At 36.3% G+C, this 19,089-nt stretch overlaps 1 pseudogene; it reads right to left on the bottom strand.

The window, feature by feature from the left end:
- Positions 1 to 752: 752 nt before the first annotated feature.
- On the bottom strand, positions 753 to 3,140 carry LOC109445548 (elongation factor 1-alpha 1 pseudogene; annotated as a pseudogene).
- Positions 3,141 to 19,089: the final 15,949 nt, after the last annotated feature.

Below are 19,089 nucleotides of genomic sequence, written 5' to 3'. Positions count from 1 at the left end.
GGGTCTCCCCTCAACCCCCACCCAGAAGAAGGGTAAACCAGATTATAGGGAAAACAGGTAACAACTATTTTCTTAAAATAATGTATGGTTTATTTTTTATAACTATCTTTAAGAACTAGATTTAAATATACACTTTCATTAGCATTAACTTTATTTTACTAAAATGTATTTGGGGAACAAGATGTCCGTGTAAAAGTTGGCATTAGACTTCGCTTTCTACAGTGAAATATCTGGAAGGATCATTAAAATGGAAATGTTTAGAATAAATTTATCCCTGCTCAAGTCCTTAAGGCATGTATACATTTGTGTGTGTGTGTTTCTGAGTGTCCCAAAGTGCATGTTTTAGTAAATGAAAAGCCATCTGTAAATATGTCTTCTACCCTTGAACCATTCTCCACTGATAATTATTCATGTGTTACGTGCACTTTTACACATTAAGTTGGTCTAGGCCTGTTTAGAAGCTCTGATAGAGCTCAACTCTTATTCATAGAAGCATTTGCTTTGTTGGGATTACTCATGTGATTCAGTTGCTTCCATAGTAAATACATTACTGTGTGATTATATTTAATAGGCTCCTGACAGCCATCAAACAGTGTCTCAAGTCAAGCTTTGAGGCAGAATACTGGACAGTATTTCAAACTTAGTTCTCCGACTGGAATGGAGTTAAGAAACTACATTTGATACAAAAGAAGTATTGAGTTGGCAGGATTTCTGAAAAATCTTCTTCACAGATTGCTGAGCAAACTGGTAGTCTAACATTCTGGAAAAAGAATTAGGTAGCTCATTAGAGGTTCAAGTTTATACTCATTGTTATGTTAGAATCTATGCTCTATCTAGCATTGGACTTGGAAAAGATAAGAGAAACAGAAACAAGCTTTTAATTAAAAAACGCTTATTGCTTGGTTTTATTTTAAACTGGTGATTGGTAAGCAATAAATATTTTCATTTTGTTGTTTTTAACAGTATAGTTCATGTTCTTTCTTTAAAAGGCCGAACCAAGTGGATAATTTAAAAATAGCAAGTTTATAATTGGCAAGATGATGAGACAAAGAAAAAAGACAAAATCAAGATTATAAAAGACGTAAGAGGTGGGAGTCAGTGTGGTGTGAGTGTGATACCCAAGTATATTTATAGAACCTGGTTTAGATTGATTTAATTATTTCTATAACAAAATTTCCACCCTTAAAGTCATCTATCTATCTATCTATCTATCTATCTATCTATCTATCTATCTATCTCTATCTATATAAATATGTTTATCCATAAGATGTATATTTAATTCCTATATTAATTTGTATGCACATCTTTACACAAAACAAACACCCACTGTCTATTTTAAATGATCTGATTAAAAGTGTGTATATGAGTGTTTATTTATTCATTAATTTATATTTAACTTATACTATTATATCTAGGGTTGTAAAAAACTGGGTAATAGCAGTTTAGTGCCTTTATTTTTCTCATTAAATTTTGTTTTAATGGGTCTCAAAATTCTGTGACAGATTTTTGGTCAAGTTGTTTCCATTAAAAAGCACTGATTTTAAAAGCTAGTAACTTAAAAACTGCCACAGACAAAAAACAAATGGTCCATAAAACATTCTTTCCTTCTGAAGGTTTTGCAATGTATTGTAATCATTAACCAGTCTTTTACTATTAAATTTAAATGGCCAATTGAGACAAAGAGCTCTGAGACCGTTCTCCCACCACTGATTAAGACTGGGGTGGCAGGCATTGGGGATAATATTAATTGAGCCTTCTGAGCTTTCTGGGCAGACTTGGTGACATTTCCAGCTCCAGCTGTTGTCTTGTCCACTGCTTTGATGACACCCACAGCAACTGCCTGTCTTGTGTCATGAACAGTAAAAAAACCCAGAGGAGGGTAGTCAGAGAAGTTCTCAACACACATGGGTTTGCAAGGGACCATATCTATGGCTGCATCACCAGATTTCAAAACTTCAGGCCATCTTCCAGCTTTTTCCCTGAACGATGATCAACCTTCTCCTTCAGCTCAGCAAAGCAGTGTGAGCCGTGTGACAGTCCCGCACAGGTGTGTATCCGGCACTGATTTCACCTGGATGGTTCAGGATAATCTGAGCCATGAAGCCAGCTGCTTCCATTGGTGAATCATTTTGCTGTCACCAGCCACACCAGCCACACTGCTGCAACGAACATCTTTGACAGAAACATTTTTGACATTGAAGCCCACACTGTCCCCAGGAAGAGCTTCACTCAAAGCTTCATGGTGCATTTCAACAGACCTTCAGTTGTAACATTGACTAGAGCAAATATGGCCACCATGCCAGGTTTAAGAACACCAGTCTCCACTGGGCCCACAGGGACAGGACCAATATGAGCAATTTTGCAGACATCCTGGAGGGGCAGATGCTAAGTTTTGTCAGCTGGATGAGTTGGTGGCAGGATGCAATCCAAAGTTTCAAGCAGCGTGGTTCCACTGTCATTGCCATCTTTATGGGTGACTTTCCATCCCTTGAACCAAGGCATGTTAGCACTTGGCTCCAGCATGTTGTCACCATTCCAACTGGAAATTGGCACAAATGCTACTGTGTCAGGGTTGTAGCCAATTTTCTTAATGTAGATGCTGATTTCCTTAACGATTCTCTTGTATCTCTTCTGGCTGTGGGGCAGCTCAGTGGAGTCCATTTCATTAACACCAATGATTAGTTGTTTCACACCCTGTGTGTAGGCCACACGGGCATGCTCACGGGTCTGTCCATTCTTGGAGACATTTGCTTCACATTCACCAACCCCAGCAGCAACAATCAGGGCTGCCCGGTCAGCCTGAGATGTGCCTGTAATCATGTTTTTGATAAAGTCTCTGTGTCCTGGGGCATCAATGGTGGTCACGTAATACTTGCTGGTCTCGAATTTCCACAGGAAGATATCATCCCTGTGAAACGGTGATACCATCCATGCTCATGTTCAGCTTTCAGTTTATCCAAGGCCCAAGTGTATTTGAAGGAGCCCTTTCCCAACTCAGCAGCCTCCTCCTCAAATTTTTCGATGGTACTTTTGTCAATCCCACCACATTTGTTGATCAGATGACGAGTTGTGGTAAACTTGCCGGAATCTACGTGTCCAATGATGACGATGTTGATAAAGGTCTTTTCCTTTACGATTTTGGGTTATTTAGTGGTGGTTTTCACTATTCCTATGTTCCGGCAGCAAATCCATTGCAAATATTTTCAGTAAATTTTTAAAGTTCTTTTTTGTCCTTTTAGTAATATAATTGTCCTTAAAGACATTTTTGTTTTTTCTTTGTTCTCTTTATTATTTGAATTTTTCCTTTATAAACATTCATATACTATACTATTCCTACGCTGGTTATAATTTAACTAGTTTTAGTCATTACTTTTACTCTAGATTCCTAATTGAATTTAGCAGAGGCTATAGAAGATGAGATTTACCCTGCTTAGTTCTCTTTAGAAAAGTAGGTATGCAACTAACTTCCTTTTACAATTCATACTTTTGCTTCACAATTCTGACTTTCAGTAATTTTTTCTTATTTCCTAACTAAAGCTCAAATGAGAATTAACCCTCATCCATAAATCAATTATCTTCTCCATTTTTTTTCTTTCTTTTGTGGATTCTGTCCAAGGTAACCCTTTAATGCAATATGAAAATAAATAACACAATGAATGCAGAAGAATCATCCTCTAATTCTTCAGAATTCTTTTTCCCTCTGGAAAAATTTGAGAGGGTGAGATCTGAAGTCAAACAGACTAAATTCCCATTCCCAGCTTAATCTTTTACTATGGGTGAACTTGATTTTATTAAGTCTCAGTTTTCTCATCTGGAAAATGGGGAGAATAATGGTTATGTTCTCATTTGAATGTTGGAGAGATAAAATGAAGTAATGCTTACATACTCCTTGGGATTTTGTAAGTACTCAAAAGAAATTACATTATGATTCTAGTTCAGAATCTGACTTGAAGTATAAAATTTGAATCTTTAATTTAGTTTGGGGATAAAATACCTGTGTGAGAAATAAGAAGTTCTTATTTAATGTACCTATGTGTGAATGAGTTGAATGTGGGGGATTTTAACTTGTTAGCTCATTTTCAAATGAAGCGTTTGCAAACAACCACGACTTACAGAATAAAACAATACCCCAAATGAAAACTACACTCCGTGTATAAACTGCATATTGCAGAAATTACCCAAAAGTGTTGTTGTATAAAGAGATTTACTTTTCTGGAGCTTATTCAGCTATAATTACGATGTTATATAGAAGTTGAGTTCTCACTCCTGGGTAATAATATTTTCATTTATGGAGATTTTACCAGGCACTTTTACATGTGTTAGTTCATTTTGTCTTCACAGACTTCTTCCAAGACAGATAGAGGAAAACCAAACCTAGCTGTAAAATACTTTATTTCGCAGGTGAGGAAAACCAAACTCCGAGGAAGGTAAATAACTTGTCGTAGGCCACAGAGTTCCTAAGGAGGTACAACTCACTTTCTGTGTCACTAGTTCTTGCATTCCTGCCCCTCTCCCCCATCCCATGTTGCCTCTGTCAGCCCCAGCAATGATAAGGTTCAGAGTTAAATATAAGAGATCAGAGAAGGGAAGGTGTTTGTTCCTACTCTTACTGTCTTCCAGGCCCTGTCCTTAAAAAGGGTCATGAGAGAGGTAACCCTCTACCGTGTTTCCCTGAAAATAAGACCTAGCCGGACAATCAGCTCTAATGCGTCTTTTGGAGCAAACATTAACATAAGACCTGGTATGATATGATATGATATGATATATGATTTATGATATGACATATTATATTACATAAGACCCGGTCTTATATTATAGTAAAATAAGACCGGGTCTTATATTAATTTTTGCTCCAAAAGACGCATTAGAGCTGATTGTTCGTCTAGGTCTTATTTTTGGGGATACACAGTAGTTTCCTGCCCCTCTGGATGCTACCTGGATATAGAAATGTCTCAATATGGCACTGTGAAACTGAAATGGGAGAGCTCAGGGTAAGAAAAGGGGGGGCTATATAGTTTTAACCTAGAACTACACTCCATGTATAAACTGCATATTGCAGAAATTACCTGAAAGTGTTGTTGTATAAAGAGATTTACTTTTCTGGAGCTTATTCAGCTATAATTACAATGTTATATAGAAGTTGAGTTCTCACTAGAGAGAGAGGAGGGCCAGAGTTTGGAGAAAGGGAGGTGAGAGTGTGGAGAACATGTCTGCCCTGCTTATCTGCCTAGCCATGAAAGAACCTCCATGCCTCCAATTCTGAAGCATCTATTTACTAAGGCAGATAACAAGTAATAATGACCTACTCACTCCTTCTTGGAGCTGAGGGTCAGAGGGAGTAAACAAAATTGTTTAATCAAATCTTTATCCAACTCAACAATAAAACAACAAATAACCCAATTAAACAATGGGCAATGATGTGAATTGATATTTCTCCAAGAAGATACACACATGGCCAAGTGTGTGAAAAGATACTAAACATCATTGGTCATTAGATAAACGCAAATTAAAAGCACAATGAGATAGTACTTCACTAGGATGGCCAAACTAAAAAAGATGGACAATAACAAGTGATGGTAAGATGCGAAGAAATTGGAATCTGTATTTGCTGCTGGTGGGAATGCAAAATGCTGCAACAGCTTTGAGAAACAGTTTGACAGTTCCCCCAAAAATTAAACATAAAGTTAGCATGTGACCCAGTAATTCTACTCCTAGGTGTATACTCAAGAGACTTAGAAACGTGTCTGCACAAAAAGTTGTACACTAATGTTCACAGCAGCATTATTTATGATAGCCAAAAACCTATGAACAGTCCAAATGTCCATTAACTGATGAATTGATAAATGAAATGTACATGGTACATCCATACCATAGAATATTATACAGCCAAAAAAGGAAAGAAGTGCTGATACATGCTATAACATGGATGAGCCTTGAAAACATGCTAAGCAAAAGAAGCCAGATACAAAAGGCCACATATTATATTCTTTCACTTATATTAAATGTTCAGAATAGGCAAACCCATAGAGATACACAGTAGATTACTGGTTGCTATGGGCTGGGGAAAAGTGGAATGGAGGCTGACTGGTATTGGGTATGGGATTTCTTTCTGCAGTGATGAAAATGTTCTGGAATTAGTGGTGATGGTTGCACAACTTTGTGAATGTACTAAAATTAATTGATTTCATGCTTTTAAAGGATGCATTTTATGAAATATGAATTATATCTCAAGAAAATATATCCCTGTCCAAGACAATGGTAATTGCTAAAATTTATTAAGGGATAGTGCTACAAAATGTGCTATGAGTTTTGTGAATTATTTTATCTAATTGTAACAAGAACCATAGGGATGTGTATTCTTATTATTTTCACCATACACAGGAGGAAACTAAGGAGTATAGAAACTCAAAAATTTGCCTCAAATCACATGGGGTTTGATACCAGGTTCTGGTTTTTACCACTGTGCAATAGTGCCTCTGTGATAATTATGGCTAGACCTTGAATGATTTTTAGTTCTCTCTGTATTGCAGACTGGGGTTAACTTTGGTGGTTTTAGACTGTTTGATATTTTGTACTTTCAGGATTCTACACCTGGACATTCACACTCTAGTGGAGTAGTTCCCCCACTGGCCCAGTAACAGACTTTGTTGGAGACTGGCTCCATTCCTTGTTTGTTCAAATGTTATTTCCTTGAAGCAGCCCTCTTGACCTCTCATTCTAACTGAAAGATCTCCTACCGGAGGCTCTCACTGAACTGTGTACCTATTTTTTACAGCACCTACCGTGTTTCCCTGAAAATAAGACCTAGCCGGACAATCAGCTCTAATGTGTCTTTTGGAGCAAAAGTTAATATAAATTTATTTGTAGTAAATAAGCGGGTATAATATAATATAATATAATATAATATAATATAATATAATATAATATAATGCCGGGTGTTATATTAATTTTTGCTCCAAAAGACACATTAAAGCTGATTGTCCGGCTAGGTCTTATTTTCGGGAAAACACGGTATTACATTCCAGTGGAGATTTGATTAATATCTGCCTTCCTCACTAGACTACCAACTACATGATGTTAGGAACCATGTCTGTTTTGCTCACCATTGTACATTCACCAAGGAGCAGTATCAGTTTAATGACTAAACACTAGCCCTGTAGGAAGACTCCAAAAATCACCATACTTCTCTACTGTCTCCTACTGTAGAGTCCCTTTTCAGAAACTTATACATAATCCCTCTGGCTTCTGGATCCAGTGCTGAAACTCAGTTTGGGAGTGCTTCAGAACCACTACTGGCTCACACTACTGGAAAGTGATGCACTGATGGAAAGTTTTGGCTTTGGTTCTAACCTCAGAGACCTCTTTAAAACATTTCCTATGTGCTGTGCTCCTCCACATTCACTGGGATTCTGGCTTTCACCTCATCGCTTGCCCCCACCAGCCCTTATGACTGTTCATTAGCATGAACATTAACTCTTCCACGATCCTAAACAATTTTACACCTAAAAATCTACCACCACCACTTAAGTGGTTAAACACACAATATTCCCAGGATATAAACAAGTGGAGTATTCCAGAAATGTTAAGTCAATTGCTTTAAGTTATGCAGCAAATAAGTGGGAGAGCCAGAGTGAGAAACTACTAGATTCTAAATTCCTTAAGGTCTCTGTTTTACCTAGTTGTTTTCCTAACCATGCCCAGCACAGTACCTGGCACATATTAAGAGTTCATCAAATACTTGTTGAATGAGAACACCAAATTCTTGCTGGAGGGAACTCTATTCTGCATCAGCTGATTCCCAAATTCCCACTTTATCTCCCCTCAACTAAATTTTCTAAGTTACCCTGTTTCCCCGAAAATAAGACCTAGCCAGACAATCAGCTCTAATGCATCTTTTGGAGCAAAAATTAATATAAGACCCGGTATTATATTATATTATTATATTATATTATATTATATTATATTATATTATATTATATTATTATATTACACAAGACCCGGTCTTATAGTATAGTAAAATTAGACTGGGTCTTATATTAATTTTTGCTCCAAAAACACATTAGAGCTAATTGTACTGCTAGGTCTTATTTTGGGGGAAACACGGTATATGAATTTTGGGGTTAGAATGTCCAAATTCTAAATGTAACTAAACCCAGCAAAACAACTGCACTTTCTCGTTTTTTTCATATCACGAGTGTTGGCATCATCATTTTTTATCCACCTCTGGTTGAAATCCACCTTTTTACTACACACAAGCAGCAAGTCAAGTCCTGTGGATTCTTTGGGCACAATACCTCTTGTGTTTTCATTTTAATTCCCACTGCCAGCACCCCAGTTCAGACTCTCATTACCTTTCAACTAGACTTACTAATAACAGTTTCTGACTTACTCCACCTCTGGGCTCTCCCAACTCCAATAGTGTCTGGATACTGTTTCTAGATTAAGTTTTCTGATTCTGATACATTCTTCTCAAAAGCTTTCAACAACTCCCCACACTATTTTGCCCAACTTCAAATTACATGGAATTCAAAGTCTTTCTACAATGATCCCAACTTACCTTTCTATTCTCATTTTTCCCTTTTACGTACACAATTTCTCTAGGCAAGCCAAAAGCAATTTCTTAGTACACCCTGGACACAACTCATTTCCCTTCCCCATAGTACCTATGACTTATTCCTTATGATCAAATGTCTACATCTTGGCCTGAATATCTCAAGCGAAATCTCGCCAGGAATTTTTTTCTTGGTTTCTGCCACCCAATGAAGTTTTTCCATCTTTTGACTCCCTAAAGATCTTTTTATGCCTCTTTTGTGGCGTGTCTACCTTGTGTTATAGTTTTTGGTGCACATGGCATCGCCTGTAGTAGATGATGAGATCAGGGTTTATGACTTACACAACTTAGTACCCTGTCCACCAACCTGTGTCTTGTCTATAGTGGGTAATGGTGTAATTTGAATAGCTTTAAAAAAATCATCTATTTCTCCCATTTGCATACTAAAAAACCATTTCCTTGTATTCAACATGTTATAAGGCTGATAAAACCAACTCCTGTATCTTAAGCTCATTGCTTAGCTCATTCACGTATCCCACCTATATGAAACTGTTTCCTAACTTCATGTAATTGAGTAAAATTTATAATTAGAAAATATCAGCTTTTAAAGAGGGCCTAGCATATGGTGAGTAAAAACTTTACATAGTTAATTCTAGTTCTGGTTAATTTTTAATAGGAAAAGAATGAGAGGAAAACTTAAAACACAACATTGAAAGGCCCCAATAGAAGAGCCAATAGACTAGTCTTCATTCACCCAAAGAATGCAAGTTTCTGGCTCCTAAAAATATTTACAGTTATCCGTTTGGCTGCTTTTGAATAGCAGAGACTGGCATTAGTGGGATTCTCCTCTCTTGGGGATGAAAAATGAAGTTTGAAAGAATGTTCATTACCATCAGGGTATGTGTTGATCAGACTGATTTTTCATCTGCCAACATGTGTATACTGGCTTCTGTCTCATCTAGAGACCTCTGGAACTAAAAGTAATTGATCAAATTAGCTCGACTATAATCCCCCACTAGTTCTGTTACGATGGCAGCTTATTAACCTTAGTACACTGTTTATTTAAACCATGTGTATAACATCATGAAAACCACCCCCATTTCATCAAGCATGATGCAGACTATGAAAACCAATTTGGTTTCAAACTACTCTAAGATATGGTCTTTTAAAGTTTTCTTCCCTATATTAAATGATAAGATGTAAAACCTCAGTGCTTAGTCATTTGATTTTTTATTCCAGCTGGCCCTCCCCCAGTGAAATGGAAGCACTGCATGCAATTTGGAATCAAGCAAACCAAAAATATCAAGCAAGTTTGCTTCAGTCCCAGAAAAGGCAAATTGATGACAGAAACTGTTATTTTGATTTTCCTCTTCTCCTTTATTTGCCATGTTTACTTTTCCATACTGTATAAGGGTGTCTTCCACCACAGCTTGGTAAGATAATGCCCAGCAAGGTACTTATGCTAGAATTAGCCATAGGACTTGTAAGCTGTTCCCCTTGGGTTGTGATTTGTCTTCCTCTTGGTGTCCTTATATATCCAAGACCTGATCTGCTTTGATTAGAAAGGTTGGTACGTGCATGTACCATTCTCAGCTCCCTCGACGTGCTAAGTTCCTTGGCTCCTACAGTGTCTCTGCTGTCACAGTTCCAACAGCATCCCACAGCCACAAATTCCTTTTTAGCATAAGTACTAGCACCTACAAAGCCTGATTTTTGAATATAGGTAGAAGACACATGGAATGGCAATTCAGAAGGGAACTAGTGCAGTGCTGGTGGCACCAATATGAGCCAACACTCCCAGAGGAGACGTGAAATACAAATAAAGGATGGAATGCAAGACAGATTTACTCCATGGGCACTTGCAATCTTTATCATCTCGGGTGATCAACCTAGCCTTCAGACTGTGAAAATTCATTAAGCTAACCTTCTATGTGTTATTAACTCTTCTTTTAGGTACTATGAGGGGTTAAAAAAATGTATAAAGTCATGGTCATTGTCCTCTAGAAATTGATAATTTAGCTTAGCATTTTAAAAACTCTGTTCTTTGGAATGCTAGTTCTAAGACATGTTCTGTGGAAAAACAATTCCACCTACAAAGAAGTTTGACTTTCCTCTTAGAAAGTCATAACATACTAAAGGTCTTGAGAAACTCTGAAGTGGAGAAATACGTCAAATTTTTTAAACCTAGAGATTGCCACCTTTATTTTGTTTGCCATTTTTATCATGAATCACTTTTTTTCATATAACACCTATAACTATCATATGGAATGTATTTTGAGAAATGCTGGCTCAGTAGGTGTGAGTACAGGGATTGTGTCCTCTATTTCTTTTGTGTTACCACGGAAATATCTACTAGTTTTTAGAAATACTTGGTTATATGAATGGTCAAACTCAGGTGGTTAGAGAAATAGCTCTCAAATTTCAGTCCAGAGACAGGTGTCTGTGGTCTTCATTAGTATTTCTTGGGGAAGGCGTTGTAAGTACAATTTCCAGGACTCTATTCCTGAAGTATCTCATTCAACAGGTTTGAGGTTGGGTCTGAAAATCTGCATTAAAAATTTCCCAGGTGATTCTCAGTCATGGCTAGTTTAGGAACCACTGGTTAGTATCTAATGAAAAAAAAAATGAGGCCAAAGTTGAGTATTTGGTGTCTCTTAGTTAAGGTTGTTCGGTCCATAGTCACGAACTAAATTCTAGTGTTGAAAATATGTGCCCATATTAATCTATCTAGAATGTGAATGAATTTGGCCAAGTCCAAAGCAGTGAGCCTGTAGGTATGTCAGATTCTCTTCACGTACAAAAAACAAATCTTCAAATTTAGTGCAAATCCATGATTTTGAAGAACTTGGACTGGGTGAAGAGAAAATGGAAATAATATAATAATATACCCTGTATCCCCAAAAATAAGACCTAGCCGGACCATCAGCTCTAATGTGTCTTTTGGAACAAAAATTAATATAAGACCCAGTATATCATATTATTATATTATATTATAAAGACCCAGTCTTATAGTATAGTAAAATAAGACTGGGTCTTAATTTTTGCTCAAAACGATGCATTAGAGCTGATGGTCCGGCTAGGTCTTATTTTCGGGGAAACATAGTAATATGTGAGGTGTGATCAAACAATATGGTGAATATTTAAATAAAAAAAATTATTATAGTAAAAGACACATTGCCATTAATCCCCCTCAAAACACTCTCTTTCGCTTCAAACACACTTATCCCATCATTCTTGCCACTTTCTGAAGCAGCTCTGGAAGTCCTCTTTCCTGAGTGTCTTTAGTTGCGCTGTCATGGCTGCCTTGATGTCCTGAATCATTTTGACTTTGGGGAAGAGCCAGAAGTCGCACGGTGCCAGATCCAGTGAATAAGGTGGATGAGGACACACTGTAATGTTTTTATTTGACAGAAACTCCCATATACCAGAAGCGATGTGTGACACAGAGCATTGTCATGATCAGGGTGATTTATGGCACACTTCAAAACACACCTTCTCTCAACCGTAGCTCACACCTGACTGACTGCACCAAACAAGTTGAAACCTGTCACACACTGTTACTAAGGTTCATTGCGCCACTTCCCATATTGAAGATCCCTGCCTTTCTGTTGGATGGCACTTGGCAGCAGCACTCACCATATTTTGTGACCACAACGGGAAAGATTTCATAGTAATAAATAACAGATCCTCAAATGACATCATACAATTCAGGGTTCAATCTAGCAGTCTCAACTAAAATCTTTAAGGATTGTATGTTATCTTAACATTACACGTAAAGATATCAAAACTTTGCACTGTAGTGAGTTATCTCATCAAGGATGGGTCAGTGGTCAAGAATTGACTATATAATCCGGTATATCTAATGACCTGAATTATATTTTAAAAGTTGGATGGTGATGAATAGATGACATAATTGTTTGTATTTATCGTGGTAAAAGGTCCTAGGGCACAATATACAAGATAAACACTCCCCTGCTCTGGTCACCTCCTGCACAAACTAAAAGCACTGCCTTCCATCTTGCCTGCTAGTGGGCTCCTGCTTCCTGATATCTGACAGCTTCTGACTGAGTGACAAGGAGAAGGTCTTTAAGGCTTTTCGGTACTCAACTTCCTCAAGTCATATGCCAACTAAAGTGCCCCCAAATTCGTATTGTCATACTGCACAATTGTTAAATAATGTAGAAAAATGACTGTCCTATCAGTCTGCTGACTTTTCTGTTTTATGTTATTTTCAAGAGAGAGGAATCCCTCCCTCTTGTATATTATAGTTTAACTCTGTTTCGTGTTAATTCAATCTAGAAGAAACCTCAGGGAAGTGTAGTGTTTTCCATTCTTTTAGGTAACCCAACTTAGCCCTTAAATGGGTATTACACTGCCATTATTGAAACTCTCCAAACTAGAGAGATTCCAGGGTTTTTGTGAAGCAGTATATATTGAATAAATAACACATGTATTTCTAGCAGAACTGTGCTAGAAATGTGGGGGAAAGGAAAGAAGCACAAGTACCTGAACTGTTCTATCACTCCAATTGATTTCTTATTTTCCACTGATCAAGGGAAAGTTAGAAACTGAAATTTAGAAATTGAATATTTCCAAATAGAGAAGGGAACTATTAAGGTGAAAAGAGGTAATTGGAAGGTTCAGTATTAGATAGCTTGACTTGTAGGGTCATGTTGTTTGCTACTCCTAAAACTGGGCAAGAGAATGTAAATAAGATAAAGTAGAAATATTTTTCTAATTGTAAGTATAATCAATACACTGCAAAAAGGTTAAAGTATACAGAAAGATAGAAAGAAAAAAATCATACACAATCTCGATGCTCAAAGATAAAAATATTATTATTTTAACGTAACTCCAGACTTTTTGTTACACACATTTATTGCATAAAAATGAGACCGAAGCTATTTTTCAAACTAGGTTTTTTACTCAATAATTTACCTTGAAATTTTCCTGTTATTAAATATAACTTTACATTATCATTTAATACTGAAAGATTGCTCTCCAGGAAGGTATATCCAGTTTGTCCCCTGACCCACAAAATGAGACTGCTTATATTAAGACAAATCACTAATACTTGGTATTATCAGTTTTTAAATACTTGGGACTGTTCTAGGTTAAAAAAAAAAATCTTCTCTTAAAATTAGCTTTATTTGAGTTACAAGTAAAGTTGAACATCTTTTTACATTTTAGTGGCTATTTGTATTCTTTCTTGACTTGCCTGCTCATGGCCTTTGTCCATATTTCTCTTCAGATATTTATCTTTTTCTTACAGATTTTAAATTGTTCTTGACATATTCATTATTTACTTTTAATTTGTCATATATGTCACATTTGCCCAGTTCATTTTTATATCTTTACTTATGTGTTTTCCTTTCTTTTTTCTTTTTCATACAGAATTTTCAAATCTCTAATTAAAAAAATTTGACTAAAGTTTTCCCAGAGAGTCTGTCTGTTGTTACTGTTCTTTCTTGATTCAATTATAGAAAACAAATCTAATATAAGACCATTAATAAAATATGGGAGTGACTATCTAGGTTGAGTAATGAATGTTTTCAGTGTTTTGTAATTGTAAGCAGATGATATTTTCTAAGTGTTTAGACATTATTTAAAATTTGAACTAGAATGTCTTTTTCCCCAGTTAGTGTGTGTACTAGAAGACACACACGCACATACTTTTATAATTTTCTAACTCACTTATAATTTAGTATATAAGTACATATGTGCATGTATATACATAGCTTTACATTTTAGCCTCTTGTGAAGAGAAATATTAATATTAATACTTATGTGGAAACATACACAGATGTTTAACAACTTGATAATTTGTGTATATTTGCATATATTCATAGATATACATACATTATGACTCAACATTTATTGAGCTCACAGATGTATGAACTATAGAAAATAACATAACCATAATGTGGGTAATAGAAATGGAAGTTTGTTACAAGTAGTTATTGCTAACAGAACTCACATCTGCACTATTTTTTTAAGTGTCATGAATCTGATCTTTCTATTTTGGTAACTGAAAGGTAGCAGAAAGGGCAATGATTCAGCTATGGGCCAATGTAAGAAGTTTGGGTGAATGCTTGCCATTTACATACCATTTACACTCACACACTTGCAAAGCAAATAGTGATCTTGTTGCACATGTGTTCAGTCAAATTTCCTCTGAAGAAATCATGAAGTGAGCTGTCACCCACAATTCAAGTTAGTTATATGTTACCTCTGGCTTTTAATGAAATTGCAAAACCCATGGGTCCAATTCTCCCTACTTGGCTCTGTACATGTAAAGGGTGAGTTGAATAGAAATAATTAAGGACAGAATGGGAACTTCTGAAAAAACTAAACTAGGGATTAACTCAGATGTACCAGGAGTTGCTTAAATTCTTTTTGACTTTGTCTTATAAACATAGCCTGTTTTAGTAACCTTGACTACTTTGCAAAGTTGACTGGTCGACATAACATCTCCCTGTGAGGTAGGTTCCTAAGCATTCAATCAAACACAAGACCAAGAGATAGAAGTAACAGTATGTTTACTATTTGAATTATTACTCCAGGACAAGTTATAATGACTCTTTAAAAGAAAAAGGTTTTCACACTTGTGTTTCTGATTCAGTTGGGGGCCTACTTTTATTGCCACATGGACTTTCCAAGACTCCAAGCTCGTTTTGATGACTGGTGCAAGGGTATAATATATTTCAGTAATTTGGCATTTGTTTATTATTATTGTCACTGAATCAACACATTGGAAATTTATTTTTAGTTAATGACTGCTGTTGTACATGAGTGAGTCTCTCAGACGCCAATAGGATACACCAAGACCTTAATGTCAATTAAAAGTTGAGTTATGGTTTCCGTATTTATTTTTTTCTTTTTGGGAAATTTTATAGATTTTTGGGCTAATGCTGAAAGCAGCATTCTAAGATATAATCCTTTTGAAAATAGATGCAAGACACTAGCAACTGGTAAAATGTAAACTATATATAAAATACACATAATTTTTTGGTACAGCTTTTATGAGAAGTTAAAATAATCTTTTTATTCTATCATAAATTGATGTTTTAAAATCTCAAAAACAAAATATGATCTGTAATATAATAGAATCTGAATTTCAGGAGTTTGAAGAAGGTGATGATTCTGAATCAATGTTCTCTTGAGTGGATGTGAGATTAGAAGGCATTAAGTTTTCAGTAGTACTTAGTGTAATTATACATAGCAAGGACTATCCACTTGGTTATGATGTTTAAATTGGATCTCATGAGGTTTCTGTGAGGATTTGATAAAATTACACATAACGTTTCTAGCATATTGCCTTGCTAGCATAGAGCAGGAGCTCAGGAAATGTTACTCCCTTAAATTAATACACCCAGGCTTCCCTGATACTGGCATCACCAGGCATTGTTATCCCCATTTTACAGATGAAGAAACCGAGGGTTGCAGACGTGAAGGAACTTTCCCAATTCACATAGTGTTAGAGCTGGGATTCAAACCCAGGTTTGTTGATACTTGAGCATAACCACTATGATATTCAATAATATTCCTCAAACTTTGGCAACTTTATCTCTGGTAGTATATATGAAATTATTTTTAGGTGGAATACAAACATATCTTTTTAAATGTAATGCATATATATATATATGTGTGTGTGTGTGTGTGTGTGTGTGTGTGTGTGTGTGTGTGTATCTATATCTTTCTGTATATTTATTTCTACTAGCCTCACAATCCATTTCCCCCTGCATTTTATTTCAGTGTTATAGAATAAGAGAAATCCTTATTTGCAAAGAAAAATAGCTGCCTTGTAAATAAAATATCTGCAGTATCCTTGACAAAATTCATGAATAGTTACCTTATAAATAAAGTAAAATATTTGCAGTATCCCTGAAGCACCTGGGGCAAGTTAATTTATTTGAGCCTTTCATCTGTAACAAAAGGGGGCACTGGACTCTTATGAGAATTAAATGGGCTAATATTCATAAAGTGCTTAAAAGAGTAGCTGTATAAATGCGTGCTAAATAAATAGAGAAGATGGTATTGAATGACTAAAGTTTGAGAAACTTGCAAAATTATAGCAATGCACTTTATCCTGGGGACTGGCTTCTATAGGGGGTATTCAATCAATGTTTAGCTAATAAAATTAAAATGAATGGCGGGGTGCAAGTAATAGTGGAAGTTGAATTTCCTTGCTCAACCTAGGAGTGTCTGATAAAAGATGCTGTAGAAATGGAGACTTTTCATGGGATAAGTGTGGCCTGGCAACACAGCTATAGGTGTCATGGCTGACATTCTGCCACAGGAAATAAAAAATCCAAGCTCATCATCTGCCAGCACGAGCCATCACTCAACGTCCTGGTGCTTTCGGGAAGGCATGAAAAACACTGTCTTTTCCTCCTGGATTCTTCCCTCCCTTTCTTTTCTCCTTTCCCTTCCCTTCCTTATTCCTAATAATTTCCAAATTAATTGGTAGGGCTAGACTTCAGTTCTCCCTCCTTGTAGCCATGACAGAAATGCAAGTACACTACGATTTGAAAAATGATGATGTTACATAAAGTTTATACAGTGGGATCTGGCCTAGATATTGTTCTCAGGAAAGATCCTGGTGACACTCAACAACAGCCACTTGGCCTTTTGGGAGGTGAAACATTATGAACAACTCCCTTCTCTTCACAAATCTCTCACACTTGGGTGTTAGAATTTAAACATTCATGAGTTAAATGGCCACGTAAAAGTGATGGTTCTACGTTAGATCAGACATAAAGAACTTCCTTGAGTCAAGCAAGGGAGTTAATGAAGAAAAATATTTCACTTATATGCAAAAAAATTTTAATTTTAATTTACAGAATTATGAGCAGTGTAATGTTCTCTGCTCAGCAGTGCCACTGTTTTATGCATCCTTACAGTTAATAACTTATTCTAGGTATTAAATCTGTCACATTCCTTTTACTTGGGTCTGCAGTGAAGAATTTACAGCAGGAGACCTAGAACTGACCCAGCATTTTCAACACATAACACAGATATGAATCCAATTAGTCTTCATCTAAATGCTGACACTTAGGCCCTGCATTGATATGTGACATCTGAACCAGTCATATTTAATATCTAACTCATCAAAGCCAATCCAGAATTAAAGGCAAAAGGATTATTTCATATTCACTTTGAGGATCGAGTCTGAACAACAACAAAAAGAGAGTGTGTCAGCCTGCTCTCTGTAATTTAGATACTGACATAAAGCATGTTTTTAAAAGTTGGTTAAAGAACAGAATATGTGCTCCCCCCTGGTGTGCTGGTCTTTCCCCCTTCACCAACTATTCTGTGAAAAAGAGAGTTGCTTGTACAAGTTCATAAAACAAAACAAATCACTTCTGCAGCAGGAATATATCAGTGGCTTGCTGCTCAGGTCTAAGGGTTCCTGCCAAATGCTCGGATCATTTCTGTTTTTATTCTTTCTAAAATCAGCAACTGGAGCTGCTTAAAATGTTTTCCATATAAAAATATAACTAGATCAAACAGTGGCCTTTCAAAGGGAAAGGGGTGGCCAGGGGAGAGTCCTTTGAAAAAATAATTTGAAAGTTCAGAGTTGTGGTATAAATAAAAATTACTTTTAATAGGTGTAAAATGAGGAATTTTATTTTATCCCTTTATAATGGAGAGAAAGGGAGACATTCTAGGACTAGCTGGAAAGTGGGAAGTAAAAAGATTGTGAATTGGAGCTTCAAACACGGAGGAAAGGAGCCTTTTTCTTGTCCTCAGTGTTGAAGAAAGCAAAAGGGACCAGAAGATTAAGAAATATTAGCATCAGGAGAGAGAGAGAGAGAGTGCCTGTGGGAACGTGCATGTGCTCAAAACATGCTCACGGCTTTTTGTAAAGATTAAAGTCCAAGTCAAAGCACAGGAAGAAGGTTGGTCAAAAGACCAACTTTCTTACGGTTGATCAAAGTTAGGTTGTATGTGGAGTTAAAAGGAAAACATTTTGGGGATATGTTTTATTTCTAATGGATGATATAATGAAGGGAATTAATATCCAGCAACCCTCAAGAAAAAATTTCTTAACCATCTTTTTACATTGCGTGAATTTGACTTTGGCTCTTTGTTATATTTATGTTATAAGAGACTAATTCCCAGTCTACTATAGTCAAAAAGCGGAACAAAGCCAACACAATATAAAGCAATCCAGAATCTCCAGAACTTGAAGTAGAAACAAAAGAGGAAAATTTGACACAAAAAACTCAAAACAACAGCAGGAACAATCCTCTTCCACCAAACACACAACTTGTATATTTGTATGTGTATGTATTTTAATCCATAGAAAACCATGATCTGGAAAAACACCAAAATCTTAGCAGTGATTGCAGTTTAGGGGAGCAGCGGGACTGGAGGATGGGGAAGGGGGCTTTCAAATATTACTTTATATCTCTTTTTGTAAACATACTACAGAAGGTAATGTAACAAGCACTCAGGTACATGCCATTCCGATGTAACAACTGTTAGTATTTTGCAGTCTTTGTTTTAGATTCCTTCTCTCATTTTTTTTTTTT

The sequence above is a fragment of the Rhinolophus sinicus genome, chromosome 3 (genome assembly GCF_057876585.1).
Source record: "Rhinolophus sinicus isolate RSI-liver-muscle chromosome 3, RSI-T2T, whole genome shotgun sequence".
NCBI classification, from domain to species: domain Eukaryota; kingdom Metazoa; phylum Chordata; class Mammalia; order Chiroptera; family Rhinolophidae; genus Rhinolophus; species Rhinolophus sinicus.
This window is presented reverse-complemented; position numbering and strand designations above follow the sequence as displayed.